General features: G+C 45.3%; 1 long non-coding RNA gene across 1 annotated transcript in view; it reads left to right on the forward strand.

The window, feature by feature from the left end:
* Positions 1-3,448: 3,448 nt before the first annotated feature.
* The window catches only part of LOC118476072 (uncharacterized), a 58,333-nt gene continuing 42,001 nt past the window's right edge, over positions 3,449-19,780 (forward strand). Inside the window, exons 1-2 of the long non-coding RNA XR_004855376.1 lie at positions 3,449-4,713; positions 4,833-5,741. This is a non-coding gene — a long non-coding RNA (uncharacterized lncRNA). The remainder of the gene's footprint in view (positions 4,714-4,832; positions 5,742-19,780) is intronic.

The following is a 19,780-nucleotide window of genomic DNA, read 5'->3' on the forward strand; positions in this document are numbered from 1 at the left end:
GATATGACCATAGCATCATTATGAGGATAATCCTTGAGCTGAAGGTCCTCCTGGGAGAAGGTAATTGGGATGTGAGACCATTTTGACTTGATAAAGGGTCTCTGCACCCCAACATGCTGCACCCTTCTCTGAGCCTCCTCCTTCTACTTCTTGTTGGCTGGCTCTGAGCATGAACCGCCTGTTATTGGGAGCACCAGTTTCGTAGCCGAAGCAGCTTCAGCTTGGTTGTTGAACGAAGCCATCAGCTCAAAAGTGGTCGTGGGTTCGAGCCCCACGGTGGGCGCCAATGTTGGGGACTTGTTCTCAAATGCTATGAATCAAGAACAAGTCAACATAAAGTATTAAATGTTAAACTACTTCGTCCTTCGAAGCATTATTTCCTTTAGGATATAACGATCTTCAGACGAAGGTCATGAAGGACGTACCTTCATGATCACGGTTATAAGATAATGAAAGATGAAACATATGAAACTTGAAAGATAGCACGAACAAACACATTATATTATTCATATGTTTCATTATACAAACTTGAATTTTAAACACGATATTTAATCATATTTGTACCTTTGGCTTGACAGAAGGCAAAATCCAAGTGTTGTGCGCGAGCGATTACCGAATCACTTGAACAGTACAGGGGTACTGTTCATCTATTTATAGGCACAGGACGCAGCCTGTGGGGAATTAATTCATGCCCTTTACAAAGGTCTACAATCATAATACAAATTATCATGGGCCGATTGGTCATTTCATCTTTAAGTCGGTGCCTTTGGAAATGTACTCCGAAGCCTACTGATTGGTAGCTTCAGCTTTGTGTCAATCTCCCGAAGGTGTTTCTTCTTATGGGAGCTTCGGCGACGAAGCAGACCTCCAACAGAACTCAAACACTATCTCTATTTATAGGGTGGAATTCAAATATTTTTTGAAGTTTTTAACTTCAAGTGCTCAAAACGGTGCGAATCAATCAAAAGGTGACACACGGTAACAGGCGGTTGACTGTTGACAGCGACAGTTCGGATCGGTACTGATGTGTTCCATAATGCGACAATTCGTACTGATGGATTCATCTTTAAAATGGTCGGTAATAATCGGACCAATTGGTCGACAAACGTACCAACCGGCCGATCGAGCTGTTTGCTTCGGATTAAAGCCAACTATTTAGATTATTGTAGCTGTAATCTATATAGATAAAAATATATACAAACGGTAGAATCAGTACAAATTAAAACTAAACGAATAGCCTTGAATCAACTGACGTTAGAGCCGACCGCCGGCCTCATCCACGTCACGGATCGATTTCTAACGGCATTGGGACCAGCCTAACGTGGCTTGCTATAGGACAAGCGGAGTAGCTAGCTGCTCTCATCAGTCTGAGGTGGGGGGAGAAGGACAAAGGAAAGAGAAAACTCACACGACTGTTTCCTGGCCTCATCTCACCCTGCACCTGCAGGCTGCAGCCCTGGGTGGCCACGGGCCACGGCTACACACACGCGCTGTCTCATCTGCTGCATCTAGCTAGCTACTAGCTAGCGCTGTCTAGCCACGCCCGGCCGGGCCGAGCGAGGAGGAATGCGCGCCTGCGGCTGCTGCAGCTCAGGTCCTTCCTGCTTGGAAGCTCGAGAGCGACGTATCATGCACGCCCAAACCTGAGGGTTCTTTTGAATAACTGGTGGAAGTGCAAGGCGCGCTTCGAGCGAGAATCCATGCAGAACCAACGAGTTGACAGTCTAACGGTTGATGGTTCAGACTGATGCAGCTGTAATCTATAAAAACAAAATATTGTATAAGTCATAGCCACAGTTAGATTAAAGTCGCAGCAAGCCGTAGCAAACATGCTGACAATCATAGTAGATCAAACATAATTGAAGTTAACGACATAACAATTAAACACGGAGTGACACAGTGTGTCTGCATGCAGGGGCCATTGCTCTGCATATAATTAGCCTCAGCCTTGACTTGAACAGAACTAAGAACTAAAAATACAATCTGTACATACGAGTGCCGCCACTGCATCTACAAAAGAAAACTGAAGCATATGTAGAAGTGTTGCGCTACTATTGCGGTTTAATGGGGGGCGATGCAGCGTTTGCTCCAAACAAATGTCTACTTTTTTTTCATCGATGTTTTCAGATGTCTCTTATCGGAAAGCTTATTATCTATAGTTTTAGCGTAAATGCTGGCTGCCATACAACATGATTGTTTGGTACCAAAATGAGCGTGCGGAGGCCGGACCGTCCGCGGTCCAAACAGTCCGCGCTTGTGGGCCGGACGGTCCGCGCGTACGCATAACAGATTAGGGTTCCGAGTTTTGTGCTACGGTTGTTAGCTGGATTCGTGAAATTAGCTCGGAAATCAGTTGTGTAAAGGGTCCAGCTCCCCTCCTCTACAAATAGAGAGGTATACGGCCGATTTGTAATAATGAATCGAATAAAAAACACTTCTATTTCACATTTATTTCCTATGAGTAGTTCTAGTCTAGTTCTAGTTTAGCCTTCCGATCCCAAAATTCTTCGCTTCTCTTCGACTCTACGTCGATTAGAGGAGTCTAGGTCGGCCTGCCCGAGCCTAGACAACTCATAGGATCTCTCCTCCCCGACGGGGTCCCTCCCGGGAGCGAGATCCAGACGTCGCCGGCGATCTTCTACCGTCCCTGCGCACGCGGGGACCGTTCAGCCCTAGGGCGCGGACCGTCCGGCCGTCAGGCAGGAACACTAGCCTCGCACTAGGCCACGGACCGTCCGGCCCCTGCGCAGGGACCGTCCGCCCCTGTGCAGAGAGCACCGCCACGGTTCGTGTTGAGTGTTTGGCGCTCTAAAAAGGCGTCAACATACTTTTTGGCGAGTCCGCTGGGGAAAACACATCTAGACCTATCAAATCGGCCCTCAATGGCCAGTTCAAGGGATAGTTCTGAAGTCTCCCCAGCAACATTATAGAGCCGATCTGGGAAACCTTGCCGGCCGACGAACAACTCCAGTTCGAGGAGCACAAGGAGCAGCTGATCCAGGAGGCGAAAGTAAAGTTCTTGGCCAACTTCAAAGTGGATAGGAACAACAAGGTCGTCTTACAACGGGCGATGGATCCGGCTTCGCTTCGACCCACACCAGATATCCCCAATGTAAGTAATACAAACGAGCTACAATCTCTTAAGAATTATGTAGATGAGCAGCGAGAACAAATGCAAAATATCATAGGGGGTATGCAAAACGACTATAGGAGACTAGCACGTGCATTTGATAAATCTAGCATTGCAAATTTTCCTTCGCACGAGGTTGAGTTAGGAGGTAACACACGTAATACATCGGTTGTAGGTTGTCACGACCAACCCTTTTATGGGATGACGATGGACACGTACCCTGAGCAACCGCAAATCGGCAGTAAATCAGCCGATCTGCACATGTCCGGACCATCCGCCCGTGATCGCGGACCGTCTAGGCCAGCCACAGTCGGGCCCATCTCTACTACTCTATATGTTATTATTGTAGGCGTCCACACTCTGTTGTGTTCTGCCTCCGCAGTCCGCACCCGCGACACCGCCGCCGTGATTCGCGTGACCCCCACCCCCGCGCGTGGAAATCCTCCTGCGCCCCGCCAGCCCAACCAGCCCGTAACTCTGCCCCATCCCCGTCCAACCCCACGCCGTCGCCGCCATCCGCGCCGCCATCAAGGGGATCTCCTTACAACAACGGACACCATCAACGGACGAGAATCTCCGCCCCACCCTCGTCCCCACGCCGTCGATGGAAGGGGACTCGAGTCCGCCGCGGCCTCGGCCTCCGCGCCGGGCCACGGGTCCACCTCCGCCATCCGCTCGCTCTTCTCCCGGCCGTTCGCTCGCTGGAGCCCGACGGATCTGGCGCGCCCGCCCCGGCTAGGAAGCCACCCTTGCACGCCTCCGGAGGCGGCGGCGGGTGGGACGACTGGGACGATGATTTTTGGCCGGACATGAGGCGGAATCAGTCGGTTGGATCATTCGCCGCCACGGGGGCGCAGTCAGGGAGGCAGCCGCCGAGGTCCAAATCAACACAGGACATCTACACTAGGCAGCAACTGGAGGCGTCAGTGGCTAATAAGGATGATTTCTTCGCCAGGAGGATGGCGGAGAACGAGTCCAATCCTGAGGGTATCCCGCCATCCCAGGGCGGCAAGTACGTTGGGTTCGGATCCAGCCCAGCGCCATCGGCTAATAGGAACGGCGGTGCTGCTCAGGGCGATGTCTTGCAGGTCGTCTCTCAGGTAAAAAAAGATCATCTTTGTGCTATCGCTGCGTGCAATGAACAAATCCACTTCACACGCTACTCATCACAAATATAATGAACATAGCATATTTTCCATTGATTGGATAACAATATATCATTAATTCATAGGAAAACAGAACAATTACTATGGAGTATATGTTTGACTACAATGGTAGGGCTCTGAATTTTATTCCTTGCTACTATTCGGCAGTAAAAACGGAAGATTTTATGACTTGTAACTGTTGTTTCATTACATGCATAAATCAATTGGTCTATCTGGGGTTGCTCACCATAAGAAGATGAGCCATGGCTGTTTGTGCCGATCAACAGATGATAGGCAGTGCTCGATGAACCTGTACTGCTCCGTTCCTGGCCTCCAGTCCAACTCGGTATTGGCTACGCAGAAACGGAACATCCTGTAGTCCGTTGAGTACCTAGAATGATAAGCTGATGTTCGATGAGAGCTTCTTACAGATAAAAGGTTGGAAAATACTGTAACTTTCTAGATGGACAGCGATGCACAGCTCAGCTCCATCAACAAATAGCTTCAATGTTGTATTTGTTAACTGCCATAAGTATTTGTTTTTGACTTTTTTGCAGGTGTCATGAGTAGTGAAATTTCAGCCATCTCAGCTTCATCAAACACCATAAAAGGTTGTTAATGTCCTCTTTTGCCTGTCTATTCTTTATTTTAGTTGAACCAGAAATATCTTTGTATTTGACCACGTATATAAGTAGTAGCTTCATGTTTTATTTCATACCAGAACTGCTCACGGTTTTCTGCTGGCATGTAGAACATATTCTGAGCTGGTACCCCGCATTCACCACCTGAGTCAAGATTTCCATAGAAAGATCCTGATCCAGGCCAATCTCTTTCGTGGCTACCACTGCAACCACAAATTAGTAGCATCAGAAACATATAAAAATTGTATCGTTTCATTACTTGATCTGTTGTCGAATTGGAATCCTAGACGAACCTCCCAACCATGTAAGGCACAGTAGAAGCAATGGGCTCAACCTGTGCAGTGAATTGGTCTCATTGTGAAAGATAGCCATTGGCATATGAGCTAGTTTGTTGTGCTAAGTGAACCAGGCTCAAAGTCATTGGACTCATTTGAACCATCAACCTCAGCCTGATAAAAAAATGCCAACTTTCGTGTCAAGCAGTTAAAAGAAATTCCATCTACCTTTTTGGGAGAAACACTTCCTCCTGTACTAATAAGCAAACAAAATTAAACACAGTAGCAGAGCACTGAATCTCCCTTTTTTCTTGCTTGTTAGTTTGACTGTGTTTATTATTGGAGCTACAAACAGGCCTGATATCTTTGACCCCGTTCTGCTGAGGCCAGGGCGTCTTGACCAGCTGATCTACATTCCACTTCCTGCTGAGTAGTCTAGGCTCCAGATCTTCAAGGTCTGCCTTAGGAAGTCCCCTGTGGCGAAGGATGTGGACTTGAATGCTCTTGCTAAGTACACGCAAGGGTTCAATGGAGCAGATATCAGTACATGGTAATTCTTAAGAGAGCAAACTGATATTTCTTCCTATTAGCTGGAGACTTAGCTATCTACTAACATTCATTTTTCTTTGGACCATGGTAATTGTTAAGAGAGTTTGAGACTCCATATGTGAGCAAACTCCCTGTAACTGCTTTGTTTTTTTAGTTTTGATGTCAGATAATTAAAACATGTTCCACGCACTTGGTTTCTTTATAACCACACCTACCACATCAAAATTTAATTGGCCATGGATACCTAATAACATAAACATTAGTTTACCAGTGATCAAAATAATAACCCGCTTTCCTTTTGTGAGTTAACTGCTACCTGCTTCTCCAAATTGAAGGCCACAATTAGGCCTTTTTGATAGCTGCAACCAAATTTCCTTGAATATAAGAAACAAATAATAATAATAATTGGCTAGATAGGTTGTACTATACAGATACTCACCCTTCATACTGGTTGTCCTTTTTAAGTGTGTCTTTTCAGATTTGCCCCTACAAATACTCAAGCAGTATAATGTGGACTCTGAAGGTGTAGTATAATGTTGAATAAAGCACCAACTAGGCCAGAGACAGTCCCCTTAAAAACGCGCTTGTTTCCTGCAATATGGGTTGAATAATAGTTAAAGATCACCTTTTTCAAACCAGGATTTCCATATGGATATTTTCATGCCACAGATTTAATCATGTAAACGCCTGTTGGGGACTTGTTCTCAAATGCTATGAATTAAGAACAAGGCAACACAAATATGTTAAGTATAAATGCCCTTCGTCCGCTGAAGCATTATCTCCCCAAGGATTTAATGAGCTTCGGACGAAGGGCCTGAGTAAAAATATCACGAAGATTTCACCTTCGTGATCATATTTGTAAAACAACAAACAATGAGAAATGAAATATAAAGTATAAAATATATTCACATGTTTTATTATATGAGTATATAAGTATTAAAACATACTATTTGGGCACATTTATACCTTCGCCTTGACGGGAAGCAATGATTCAAATGCAACGTGCCAGTGATTACAGGATCGCGTGAACAGTGTCGGGATATTGTTCACCTATTTATAGGCACAGGATGCAACCTGCGCAAAATTACATTTATGTCCTTTACAATCGACTACAATAATGACACAAAACATCATGGGTCCTTAAGTCAATTCATCTTTAAGTCGGTTCGACCCTTCATCTTGAGATTTGTCTTTGTGCCGAAGATTTATAGATAATAGCTTCGGCGCTTGCTTCTGAGAAGACCTTTCGAAGGTGTTCTTTTTAGGATCTTCGGCTACGAAGCATACCCCCAACAGTAGCCCCTTCGCGGTGCTAGATCGTTTTTCGTAACGAGCTTGATCCATGAAAAAGTCTTCTAGGCTTCGGGACGCTGAAGATCCAAAAAACACCTTCCCTGAGCTTGTTGGCGAGAAACGATTAAAATAATCGTCGCTCGCGCCCCCATCTTGCACCAATTACGCGCGCGCCAGCGATTCACCTTCTCGGACCCTGTGGCCCACCATTCAGTGAGTGCGGGTGACTGTTTGTTCAGTGCTGGAGACCTTGCCGATTCACCTTCCCACCTGCGGCACTATATAAACAGACGGGTAGGTGTGAAGTTACCACAGCATTCATTGCTATTGCACTATTTTGCTTCCAAATTTTTAGTCATAGCTGAAGGTTAATCATCATGCTCAGACGAAGCTTCGCTTGTGATTCTGCTTTGGCACAAGTGTAAGAGCTTCAGAAAAAACAGAAAAGTCAACACCAAAAATTTCAAGTAAGTCATAATCAAATGGCCAGAGTTCGCTCTACTGCTCGGGTCGATCGCGAGGGAGATGAGACCGAAGCTACTGAGACTGTTCCTATTTCGGAAGCAATGAAGCGCTCTAGGTTGGTGAAAGGGAAATGTGCCCTTGGGCCATTTCTAAGTGTTTTGGTGATTTACTGTCCAACATAAGTGCCTAAGTGTAAAAAGGTGGACAAAGTACAAGTCAAGGATAAAGGTATGTTTCTCAGACTTAGTACATTGCTTTGTGAACTAATGTATTGTGTCTAAGTGCTGGAAACAGGAGAAATCCAATTGGAAATGTCTTGGCTCAAGCAGCCAAGAATCTGCTGAGTCTGGGAGCACCGGACTGTCCGGTGGTGCACCGGACAGTGTCCGGTGTGCCAGGCTGGTTCGAGCGAACTGGTCGCTCTCGGGAATTCACCGGCGACGTACGACTAAAATTCACCGGACTGTCCGGTGTGCACCGGACTGTCCGGTGAGCCAACGGTCGGCCGGGCCAACGGTCGGCCGCGCAATCTACGCTGGACACGTGGCCGAGCCAACGGCTAGAAGGGGGCACCGGACTGTCCGGTGCGCCAACGGCTCTCTGGTGGCCAACGGTCGGCTGCGCCGTTTAAGGAAAGAAATCGGGCACCGGACAGTGTCCGGTGTGCACCGGACTGTCCGGTGCACCAGTCGACAGAAGGCAAGATCAGCCTTCCAGATTTGCTCTCAATGGCTCCTAGCTGCATTGGGGCTATAAAAGGGACCCCTAGGCGCATGGAGGAGAACACCAAGCATCCTTTGAGCATCATTGATCACTCACACTTCATTCTTGCGCACTTGTTCGACATTCTAGTAATTTGAGCTCCGATCTAGTGTGCTAGTCTCTTGAGCTCAAGTCTGGGTTTTGTGTGTGCGTATTTGCTGTGATTTTTGTGTCGTGTGTGAGTTGCTAATACCTCCCTTGCTCTGTGATTCTTTGTGAACATATTTTGTAAAGGCGAGAGGCTCCAAGCTGTGGAGATTCCTCGCAAGTGGGATTAAGAAAAGCAAAGCAACACCGTGGTATTCAAGTTGGTCTTTGGACCGCTTGAGAGGGGTTGATTGCAACCCTCGTCCGTTGGGACGCCACAACGTGGAATAGGCAAGCGTTGGTCTTGGCCGAACCACGGGATAACCACCGTGCCATCTCTGTGATTGATATCTCTTGGTTATTGTGTTGTGTTGAGATTCTTCTCTAGCCACTTGGCAAATTACTGTGCTAACAATTAACCAAGTTTTGTGGCTTAAGTTTTTAAGTTCTACAGGATCACCTATTCACCCCCCCTCTAGGTGCTCTCAATTGGTATCAGAGGCGTTCTCTTCAAGAAAGGGACTAACCGCCCGAAGAGATGGATCCTAAAGGCAAGGGGATGGTGATCAACGACAAGGAGAAGGAGTCCTTCATCAACGAGCCCAATGATGACAGGCCCACCGACTCAGGATCGGGCCACAAAAGAAAAGACGGGAGGAAGAAGAAGACAAGGCGCATCAAGGAAATTGTCTACTACGACAGCGACGAATCTTCCTCCTCCCAAAAGGATGACGACGACTACGATAGACGAAAGACGGTTAACTCAAACTTTTCTTTCGATTATTCGCGCATCCCGCATAGTTCAAATGCTCAATTGCTCCCCATTCCACTTGGCAAGCCCCCTCACTTTGATGGAGAGGATTACGGATTTTGGAGCCACAAAATGCGTACTCACCTGTTTTCTCTCCATCCAAGCATTTGGGAGATTGTGGAAAGTGGAATGAAATTTGATAGCTCGGATAGCCCTGTGTTTATTAATGAACAGATTCATAAAAATGCACAAGCTACTACTGTGTTGCTAGCCTCTTTGTGCAGGGACGAGTATCACAAGGTGAGCGGCTTGGACAATGCCAAGCAGATCTGGGACACCCTCAAGATCTCTCATGAGGGAAACGACGTCACCTTGCTCACCAAAATGGAGTTGGTGGAGGGCGAGCTTGGACGGTTCGCGATGATAAGGGGCGAGGAGCCAACACAAACATACAACCGGCTCAAGACCCTTATCAACAAAATAAGGAGCTACGGGAGCACGCGATGGACGGACCACGACGTCGTCCGCCTAATGCTAAGGTCATTTACCGTTCTTGATCCTCATTTGGTGAACAATATTCGTGAAAATCCCAGGTACACCAAGATGTCGCCCGAAGAAGTTCTTGGGAAATTCGTTAGCGGGCGAATGATGATCAAGGAGGCGAGGTACGTGGACGACGCCTTGAATGGTCCGATCAACGAGCCGCAACCCCTTGCTCTCAAGGCAACACGAAGCAAGGAGGCGCTACCTAGCAAGGTGGCACAGATTGAGGCGGCCGGACTTAATGATGAAGAGATGGCTCTCATCATCAAAAGATTCAAGACGGTGCTTAAAGGTCGCAAGGGACAGCCAAGCAAGACCAAAGCCAAGGGGAAGCGCTCATGCTTCAAATGCGGTAAGCTTGGTCATTTTATTGCTAACTGTCCCGACAATGATAGTGATCAGGATCAAGGGAACAAGAGGGAGAAAAAGAAGAACTATAAGAAGGCAAAGGGCGAGGCTCATCTTGGCAAGGAGTGGGATTCGGACTGCTCTTCGTCCGACTCTGACAATGAAGGACTCGCCGCCACCGCCTTCAACAAGTCATCCCTCTTCCCCAACGAGCGTCACACTTGCCTCATGGCAAGGGAGAAGAAAGTAAGCACTCATAATACTAGTACTTATGCTTCTTCAAGTGAGGATGAGTCTAGTGATGATGATGAGATAGATTACTCATGCTTATTCAAGGGATTAGATAGAACCAAGGTAGACAAAATTAATGAATTAATTGATGCCTTGAATGATAGGAATATACTTTTATAAAAGCAAGAGGATTTGTTGTATGAAGAGCATGATAAATTTGTAGAAGCTCAGAAATCTCTTGCTCTAGAAATTAAGAGGATTGAAATGCTCTCTAGTGAATTATCTTCTTGTCATGAAACTATTGCTAAGTTAAAAAGTTTTAATGATGATTTAAATGCTAAACTAGAAGTAGCTAGTAAATCTAATTCTTGTGTAGAAATTGTTGAAACTTGTAATAGGTGTAAAGATTTTGACATTGATGCTTGTAGTGATCATTTAGTTTCAATTTCCAAATTAAATGATGAATTAGCTAGTCTTAATTCCCAACTTAAGACTAGCATGAATGAATTTGACAAGCTAAAATTTGCAAGGGATGCCTACACGATTGGTAGACACCCCTCAATTACGGATGGTCTTGGCTACAAGAGGGAAGCCAAGAACTTGACAAGCCATAAGGCTCCCATCTCCGCCAAGGAGAAAGGGAAGGCCCCTATGGCTAGTAGTGTGCAAAAGAACCATGCCTTTATGTACTATGATAGAAGACAACCTAGAAATGCTTATAGGAGTTGTAATGTATATAATGCCTTTGATTCTCATGCCATGTTTGCTTCTAGTTCTTCTTATGTGCATGATAGAAATGTTGGTAGGAGAAATGTTATTCATAATATGCCTAGGAGAAATGTCGTAAATGTTCCTAGGAAAGTTAATGAACCTTCCACAATATATCATGCTTTAAATGCTTCTTTTGCTATTTGTAGAAAGAATGGGAAGATAGTTGCTAGAAAATTAGGGGCAAGATGCAAGGGAGACAAAACTTGCATTTGGGTCCCTAAAGATATTTGTGCTAACCTTGCAGGACCCGACATGAGTTGGGTACCTAAGACCCAAGCCTAAATTTGCCTTGCAGGTTTATGCATCCGGGGGTTCAAGTTGGATTATCGACAGCGGATGCACAAACCATATGACGGGGGAGAAGAAGATGTTCACCTCCTACGTTAAAAACAAAGATTCCCAGGATTCAATAATATTCGGTGATGGGAATCAAGGCAAGGTAAAAGGGCTAGGTAAAATTGCAATTTCCAATGAGCATTCTATCTCTAATGTGTTTCTAGTGGAGAGTCTTGGATATAATTTACTATCTGTTAGTCAATTATGTAATATGGGATATAACTGCTTATTTACAAATGTAGATGTGTCTGTCTTTAGAAGATGTGATGGTTCACTAGCTTTTAAGGGTGTACTAGACGGCAAGCTTTACTTAGTTGATTTTGCAAAAGAAGAGGCCGGTCTAGATGCATGCTTAATGGCTAAGACTTGCATGGGCTGGCTGTGGCATCGCCACTTAGCACATGTGGGGATGAAGAACCTTCACAAGCTTCTAAAGGGAGAACACGTGATAGGTCTAACCAATGTTCATTTCGAAAAAGATAGACCTTGTGCAGCTTGTCAAGCAGGGAAACAGGTGGGAGGCTCTCATCACACCAAAAATGTGATGAGAACATCAAGACCCCTGGAGCTGCTACATATGGACCTCTTCAAACCTGTCGCCTATCTGAGGATAGGAGGAAGTATGTATGGTCTAGTTATCGTTGATGATTTTTCCCGCTTCACTTGGGTGTTCTTTTTGCAGGATAAGTCTGAAACCCAAGGGACCCTCAAGCGCTTCCTCAGGAGAGCTCAAAATGAGTTTGAGCTCAAGGTGAAGAAGATAAGGAGCGACAACGGGTCCGAATTCAAGAACCTTCAAGTGGAGGAGTTTCTTGAGGAGGAGGGGATCAAGCACGAGTTCTCCGCTCCCTACACACCTCAGCAAAATGGTGTGGTAGAGAGGAAGAACAGGACGCTCATAGATATGGCGAGGACTATGCTTGGAGAATTCAAGACCCCTGAGTGCTTTTGGTAGGAAGCCGTGAATACGGCTTGCCACGCCATCAACAGGGTCTACCTTCACCGCCTCCTCAAGAAGACGTCGTATGAGCTGCTAACCGGTAACAAACCTAATGTATCGTATTTTCGTGTTTTTGGGTGTAAATGCTACATTCTAGTGAAGAAGGGTAGGAATTCCAAATTTGCTCCCAAAGTCGTAGAAGGGTTTTTATTAGGTTATGATTCAAATACAAAGGCGTATAGGGTCTTCAACAAATCATCAGGTTTGGTTGAAGTCTCTAGCGACGTTGTATTTGATGAGACTAATGGCTCTCTAAGAGAGCAAGTTGTTGATCTTGATGATGTAGATGAAGAAGACGTTCCAACGGCCGCGATACGCACCATGGCGATTGGAGATGTACGGCCTCAAGAACATTTGGAGCAAGATCAACCGTCTTCCTCAACTATGGTGCTTCCCCCAAAAGGTGACGAACAGGTACCTCAAGTGGAGGCGCATGATCAAGGGGGAGCACAGGATGTTCAAGTTGAAGAGGAAGAAGCACCTCAGGCACCTCTAACCCAAGTTCGAGCGACGATTCAAAGGGATCATCCCGTCGACCAGATTTTGGGTGATATTAGCAAGGGAGTAACTACTCGCTCGAGATTAGTTAATTTTTGTGAGCATTACTCTTTTGTCTCTTCTATTGAGCCTTTCAGGGTAGAAGAGGCCTTGCTAGATTCAGACTGGGTGTTGGCCATGCAGGAGGAACTAAACAACTTCAAGCGCAATGAAGTTTGGACACTGGTGCCTCGTCCCAAGCAAAATGTTGTGGGAACCAAGTGGGTGTTCCGCAACAAACAGGACGAGCACGGGGTGGTGACGAGGAACAAGGCTCGACTTGTGGCAAAAGGTTATGCCCAAGTCGCAGGTTTGGACTTTGAGGAGACTTTTGCTCCTGTGGCTAGGCTAGAGTCAATTCGCATCTTGCTAGCATATGTCGCTCACCATTCTTTCAGGTTGTACCAAATGGATGTGAAGAGCGCTTTCCTCAACGGGCCGATCAAGGAGGAGGTGTACGTGGAGCAACCCCCTGGCTTCGAGGATGAACGGTACCCCAACCACGTGTGTAAGCTCTCTAAGGCGCTCTATGGACTTAAGTAAGCCCCAAGAGCATGGTATGAATGCCTTAGAGACTTTTTAATTGCTAATGCTTTCAAGGTTGGGAAAGCCGATCCAACTCTTTTTACTAAGACTTGCGATGGTGATCTTTTTGTATGCCAAATTTATGTCGATGATATAATATTTGGTTCTACTAATCAAAAGTCTTGTGAAGAGTTTAGCAGGGTGATGACACAGAAATTCGAGATGTCGATGATGGGCGAGTTGAACTACTTCCTTGGATTCCAAGTGAAGCAACTCAAGGACGGCACCTTCATCTCCCAAACGAAGTACACGCAAGATTTGCTAAAGAGGTTTGGGATGAAGGACGCCAAGCCCGCAAAGACGCCGATGGGAACCAACGGACACACCGACCTCAACAAAGGTGGTAAGTCCATTGATCAAAAAGCATACCGGTCCATGATAGGTTCTTTGCTTTATTTATGTGCTAGTAGACCGGATATTATGCTTAGCGTATGCATGTGTGCTAGGTTTCAATCCGATCCTAAGGAGTGCCACTTAGTGGCTGTGAAGCGAATTCTTAGATATTTAGTCGCTACGCCTTGCTTCGGGATCTGGTATCCCAAGGGGTCTAACTTTGACTTGATTGGGTACTCAGATTCCGACTATGCTGGATGTAAGGTCGATAGGAAGAGTACATCAGGGACATGCCAATTCTTAGGAAGGTCCCTGGTGTCGTGGAACTCTAAGAAACAAACCTCTGTTGCCCTATCCACCGCTGAGGCTGAGTATGTTGCCGCAGGACAGTGTTGCGTGCAACTACTTTGGATGAGGCAAACCCTCAGGGACTTTGGCTACAATCTGAGCAAAGTCCCACTCCTATGTGATAATGAGAGTGCTATCCGCATGGCGGAAAATCCTGTTGAGCACAGCCGCACAAAGCACAAAGACATCCGGCATCACTTTTTGAGAGACCACCAGCAAAAGGGAGATATCGAAGTGTTTCATGTTAGCACCGAGAACCAGCTAGCCGATATCTTTACCAAGCCTCTAGATGAGAAGACCTTTTGCAGGTTGCGTAGTGAGCTAAATGTCTTAGATTCGCGGAACTTGGATTGATTTATAGCATACACGTGTTTATGCCTTTGATCATGTTCCTTATGCATTTTGTTGCTTAGTTATGGTGCTCAAGTTGTACAAACACTCCCTGGACCTCACAAGTCCGTTGCAAAGTGATGCACATTTTTAGGGGGAGTTGTGTTACAACTTGACCCTTTGAGACTAACCATGTGCTTGAGTTTGCTTATTTTAGTCTCAAAGGAGGTTTGAAAGGGAAAAGGTGGACTTGGACCATGAAAGACTTCCACTGCACTCCGATGAGAGGGTAACTTATTCCAAGTTCATCTCATGTACTCTTATTGCCTTTGTATTCTTATTGAAGATTTTGGTGAGGCAATGGTGTTCTAAGGCCAAGATTGATCCTGTTTTGGTGCTTGATGCCAAAGGGGGAGAAAAATAAAGGGCCAAAGCAATAAATGGATCAGCTACCACTTGAGAGATTTTGAAAATAGTAGAATAGAGCTTTTGGTTTGTCAAAACTCTTTTATTGTCTCTCTTGTCAAAAGTTGGCTTCTTGTGGGGAGAAGTATTGATTATGGGAAAAAGGGGAGTTTTTGAAATCTTGAATCAATTTCTCTTGGAATGACTCTCTTTATGTCTTAACATGTGTGTTTGACTTAGAGATAGAAATTTAAATTTGATTTGCAAAAACAAACCAAATGGTGGCAAAGGATGATCTATATATGTCAAAATTGAATCAAAACAATTTTTGAGTACTTATTTGATTTTGATTTTGTACTTGTTCTACTTGCTTTATGTTGTGTTGGCATAAATCACCAAAAAGGGGGAGATTGAAAGGGAAATGTGCCCTTGGGCCATTTCTAAGTGTTTTGGTGATTTAGTGTCCAACACAAGTGCCTAAGTGTAAAAAGGTGGACAAAGTACAAATCAAGGATAAAGGTATGTTTCTTAGACTTAGTACATTGCTTTGTGAACTAATGTATTGTGTCTAAGTGCTGGAAACAGGAGAAATCCAATTGGAAATGTCTTGGCTCGAGCAGCCAAGAATCTGCTGAGTCTGGGAGCACCGGACTGTCCGGTGGTGCAACGGACTGTCCGGTGGTGCACCGGACAGTGTCCGGTGTGCCAGGCTGGTTCGAGCGAACTGGTCGCTCTCGGGAATTCACCGGCGACGTACGGCTAAAATTCACCGGACTGTCCGGTGAGCCAACGGTCGGCCGGGCCAACGGTCGGCCGCGCAATCTGCGCGGGACACGTGGCCGAGCCAACGGCTAGAAGGGGGCACCGGACTGTCCGGTGTGCACTGGACATGTCCGGTGCGCCAACGGCTCTCTGGTGGCCAACGGTCGGCTGCGCCGTTTAAGGAAAGAAATCGGGCACCGGACAGTGTCCGGTGTGCACCGGACTGTCCGGTGCACCAGTCGACAGAAGGCAAGATCAGCCTTCCAGATTTGCTCTCAACGGCTCCTAGCTGCATTGGGGCTATAAAAGGGACCCCTAGGCGCATGGAGGAGAACACCAAGCATCCTTTGAGCATAATTGATCACTCACACTTCATTCTTGCGCACTTGTTCGACATTCTAGTAATTTGAGCTCCGTTCTAGTGTGCTAGTCTCTTGAGCTCAAGTCTGGGTTTTGTGTGTGCGTATTTGCTGTGATTTTTGTGTCGTGTGTGAGTTGCTAATCCCTCCCTTGCTCTGTGATTCTTTGTGAACATCTTTTGTAAGGGCGAGAGGCTCCAAGCTGTGGAGATTCCTCGCAAGCGGGATTAAGAAAAGCAAAGCAACACCGTGGTATTCAAGTTGGTCTTTGGACCGCTTGAGAGGGGTTGATTGCAACCCTCGTCCGTTGGGACGCCACAACGTGGAATAGGCAAGCGTTGGTTTTGGCCGAACCACGGGATAACCACCGTGTCATCTCTGTGATTGATATCTCTTGGTTATTGTGTTGTGTTGAGATTCTTCTCTAGCCACTTGGCAAATTACTGTGCTAACAATTAACCAAGTTTTGTGGCTTAAGTTTTTAAGTTCTACAGGATCACCTATTCACCCCCCCCCCTCTAGGTGCTCTCAGTTGGTAACACCGGAGGACATCCCTGCTGCCGAAGTAGAACAGGCTGTTGTTGAAGAAACTGATTCCGAAGATGATTACAGCAGTGCAGTGCCGAGCAAGCCTAGCCACCTGGACTTCGGAAAGTCCACCATCTCCGAAGCTGATTTTCCTAAGATGGTGAAGCTGGGCTATCTTAGTGAAGCAAAGAAGGAATTGATTTGTTTTGGTGGAGAAGAAACTATCCCGAAGCCGGGAAAAAAATGAAGTGGTGGTTTTCAAAAGTCTTTTTAAAGCTGGTTTAACATTCCCTCTGAACAAGATGATTGCTAATGTGTTGAAGAAATATGGGATCTACCTTCATCAGCTGACGCCTAACACTATCGTTAGGCTGAGTGTTTATATCTGGGCCCTCCGAAGCCAGGGGTGGAACCATTCGCCGAAGGTTTCTGACGAGTACACGAACTGCACTATCAAACCAAGGCTAGGGGAGATGGTTTGCATGAAAATTTTGGCTGCTACAACTTTGCTTACCGCAAAACTACAAAGTTCCAGTGATTAGTTACCGAAGCAAATGGCCAGCAGGATGGAAATCTGAATGGTTTTATGTCAAAGTTGACGAAGATGAAGATAAATTGGTCTAGAGTCCGTTAGAACTGACCTTCGGAGAAACAAGACCCCCGTGCAACATGTTACCGGGGAGCCCGAGCCAGATTGCCTTGGCTGAATTTTGAGTAATTGCAGATCATATTGGCACTAGAGACTTAGTGCAGAAGTTTTTGGCCTTCAGAGTATTTCCGACTTTGAAGGAGTGGGAAATGCCGAAACTAGAGGGGGAAAAGAAGAAAGGGGAGCTTATTCGGTTGTCTTACCACTACAAGTTCAAGAGACATCTCAAAGTACCCTGCCAAGAATGGCTGGATACAATCGAAGTAATGTGCAACGAAATTCTCAGAAATTATTTTAAAAAAGAAGATCAATTGATGACAGCGGCCTTCGGCACCCGTTCGAAACGAAGGCTAAACTGAGTGATGGATGCTATAGGCTTTGAATATCCTGACTATGAGCGACTGGACAAGGGTGCCGAAGGGCAAAAAAGAAAAAGAGTGGCTAGTGCTTTGAATAAAGACGACGAAGATCAATCAAAGAAGAAAAAACAAGAATCTGAGGCGAAAGCAGTTGCTTCGAAGAAAAGAAAGGCCTCGACCCCAAAGCAAAAATCAATTGATGAGGAAGAGAAGACTTCTGCGACATCTTCTGCTACTGAAATAGAGGAAATCCTAAAGGTAATGACTGAAACTTTGCCTGTCAAACTAAGTCCATTGGGGCTTCATCTGACGAAGCTTTTTCATAAGGAAAAGGAGCCCACAAAAACAAAGGCACCTAGGCCAAAGAGGCAAAGGATTGTTACTGTAACATAAGTGATTGAAGCAACACCACCAAGGGCTTCAGCTCCGAAGGTGCCGGCTATTGAAAGCACAACAACTATTGAAGCTGCACCTTCGGAGGCCACAGATGCTGAAGCTACTAGAGCCGAAGATATTAATTTGGAAAGTATGGCTATTGATATAGATAAAATTCTGCTAGACATGGCCGCAGAAGAAGCTGCTGGAGCCACCGAAGAGGCTTCGGCCCCAGAGGCCGAGAAAAAGAAAGAAATTGCCGAAGAAACACTGGAAGATGAAATTTTCAATTTTCAAAACTTGGTTGGTCAAGAATTAACAAAGGCCGAAAAAGAAGAATTAAAAGAGTATGCCATTTCTTGCGGCTATCGGCCAGGGACACTTCTCTTCGGAGGTGTCGATGATGAGAAGCTAGGCTGCGTCCGAGATCAGACCGGAGCAAAGGTTATCGGAACTCTATCAAAGAGTATCGGTTTCCCGAAGCTCGAAGTCGATATTAGCCGCTACCGACGACAGCACATCGTCGGTAGTTTGTTTTATTCTAATTTCAAGGTAAACAATCTCCCTCTAACTTTTTATTTTCATAACAAAAATGTTTTCTAACGAAGGTCGTTCGTGTACAGAGTATGCTACTGAGCAAAGCTTTGAGGATGCAACAGGATTTAGAAGATAAAAAGCACGAGGTTATAATTGAAAACTTAGAAAACAAAATAAAAGATCAAACAACTGCTTTTGAGAAAAAAGAGTTCGAACTCCAAACAACTAAAGGTTTACTAGCGGAAGCCGAAGCTAAAATAACAGAACTGAATACGAAGCTTCTCTACCAGTCAGAAAGTTTCGAACAAGAAAAGCTGAAGCTTAATGAAAAACTTGAGGCTGAAATCCAGAATGGTTTAGTTTTGAAAAAATCATTGATAGACCTTCAGAACAAATGTTTGAAATTTAGCAATCAATGTGTTCAACGACTGAAGAAGGTGTTTTATTCAGTTGGGGCCAGTAGTGAAAAATTTATTCCTTCGGCTGAAGATCTACCAAGAGCCTTCGAACACATCGAAGGTGAGATTGATGACCTCGATGATGTTATTGCTGGACACGGCGACTTTTGTGCCTTGGTAGCTTCTTGGGGCACCGCTGCTGCGTTCCTGAAATCTGGCTGTGAGCACGGAAAAATTATCAACAGACCCAATTTCAGCCTATCACCAGCAATTCTAGATGATATTCCTAACCTCGCAGAAAGCATTGCGAATAAATTTATAAAGGTGATATGGACAAAGAGTGGGCGAGAGAAAGCTGGTGACGAAGCCCAGAGCCACCTTAAGCTGGTAACAATATTATACCTTATGCTTACCTTTTCCTTTGAATTTTGAATTTAGCTTATAATACTTACATACAGGTTGACTAAGCCGAAGCTGAAGCTGCAGAGTAAAAAAAAAGTCGAAGCTCCATGGATGCTGTCGAAGCTCGAATAGCCTGTAGAAATAGCTCAAAAAACACCTATGATAACTTGTATATGATGTAATTAAATTTCACTTTGTGGATTTTATCCATACCTTGTAATATAATCTTCCCTTTCCGTCAATGTATGAAATGCTTTGGTGTGGACAAAATTAATACTTTTTGAGCCGAAGGTGAAAAACACCTTCCCTTCTTTGCGTACACAGCGAAGCATAAAATTGCCTCTTTTTCCCTTTTTTCCGAAGCCTTATCTTTCAAAGCCGAAGCAAGTTTGTATGTGATGATGATGATGATCCTATGTATGTCTAAGTGAGTGTTTATGAATGCAAATGTATGATGAAATGTATCGTGCAAATGAATGTTCAAAGACACATACAAAACCATAATTACCACTCTTATTCCCTTAGGAATAACAAATCTTTGTCGTT

The sequence above is a fragment of the Zea mays genome, chromosome 1 (genome assembly GCF_902167145.1).
Source record: "Zea mays cultivar B73 chromosome 1, Zm-B73-REFERENCE-NAM-5.0, whole genome shotgun sequence".
Classification (NCBI taxonomy): domain Eukaryota; kingdom Viridiplantae; phylum Streptophyta; class Magnoliopsida; order Poales; family Poaceae; genus Zea; species Zea mays.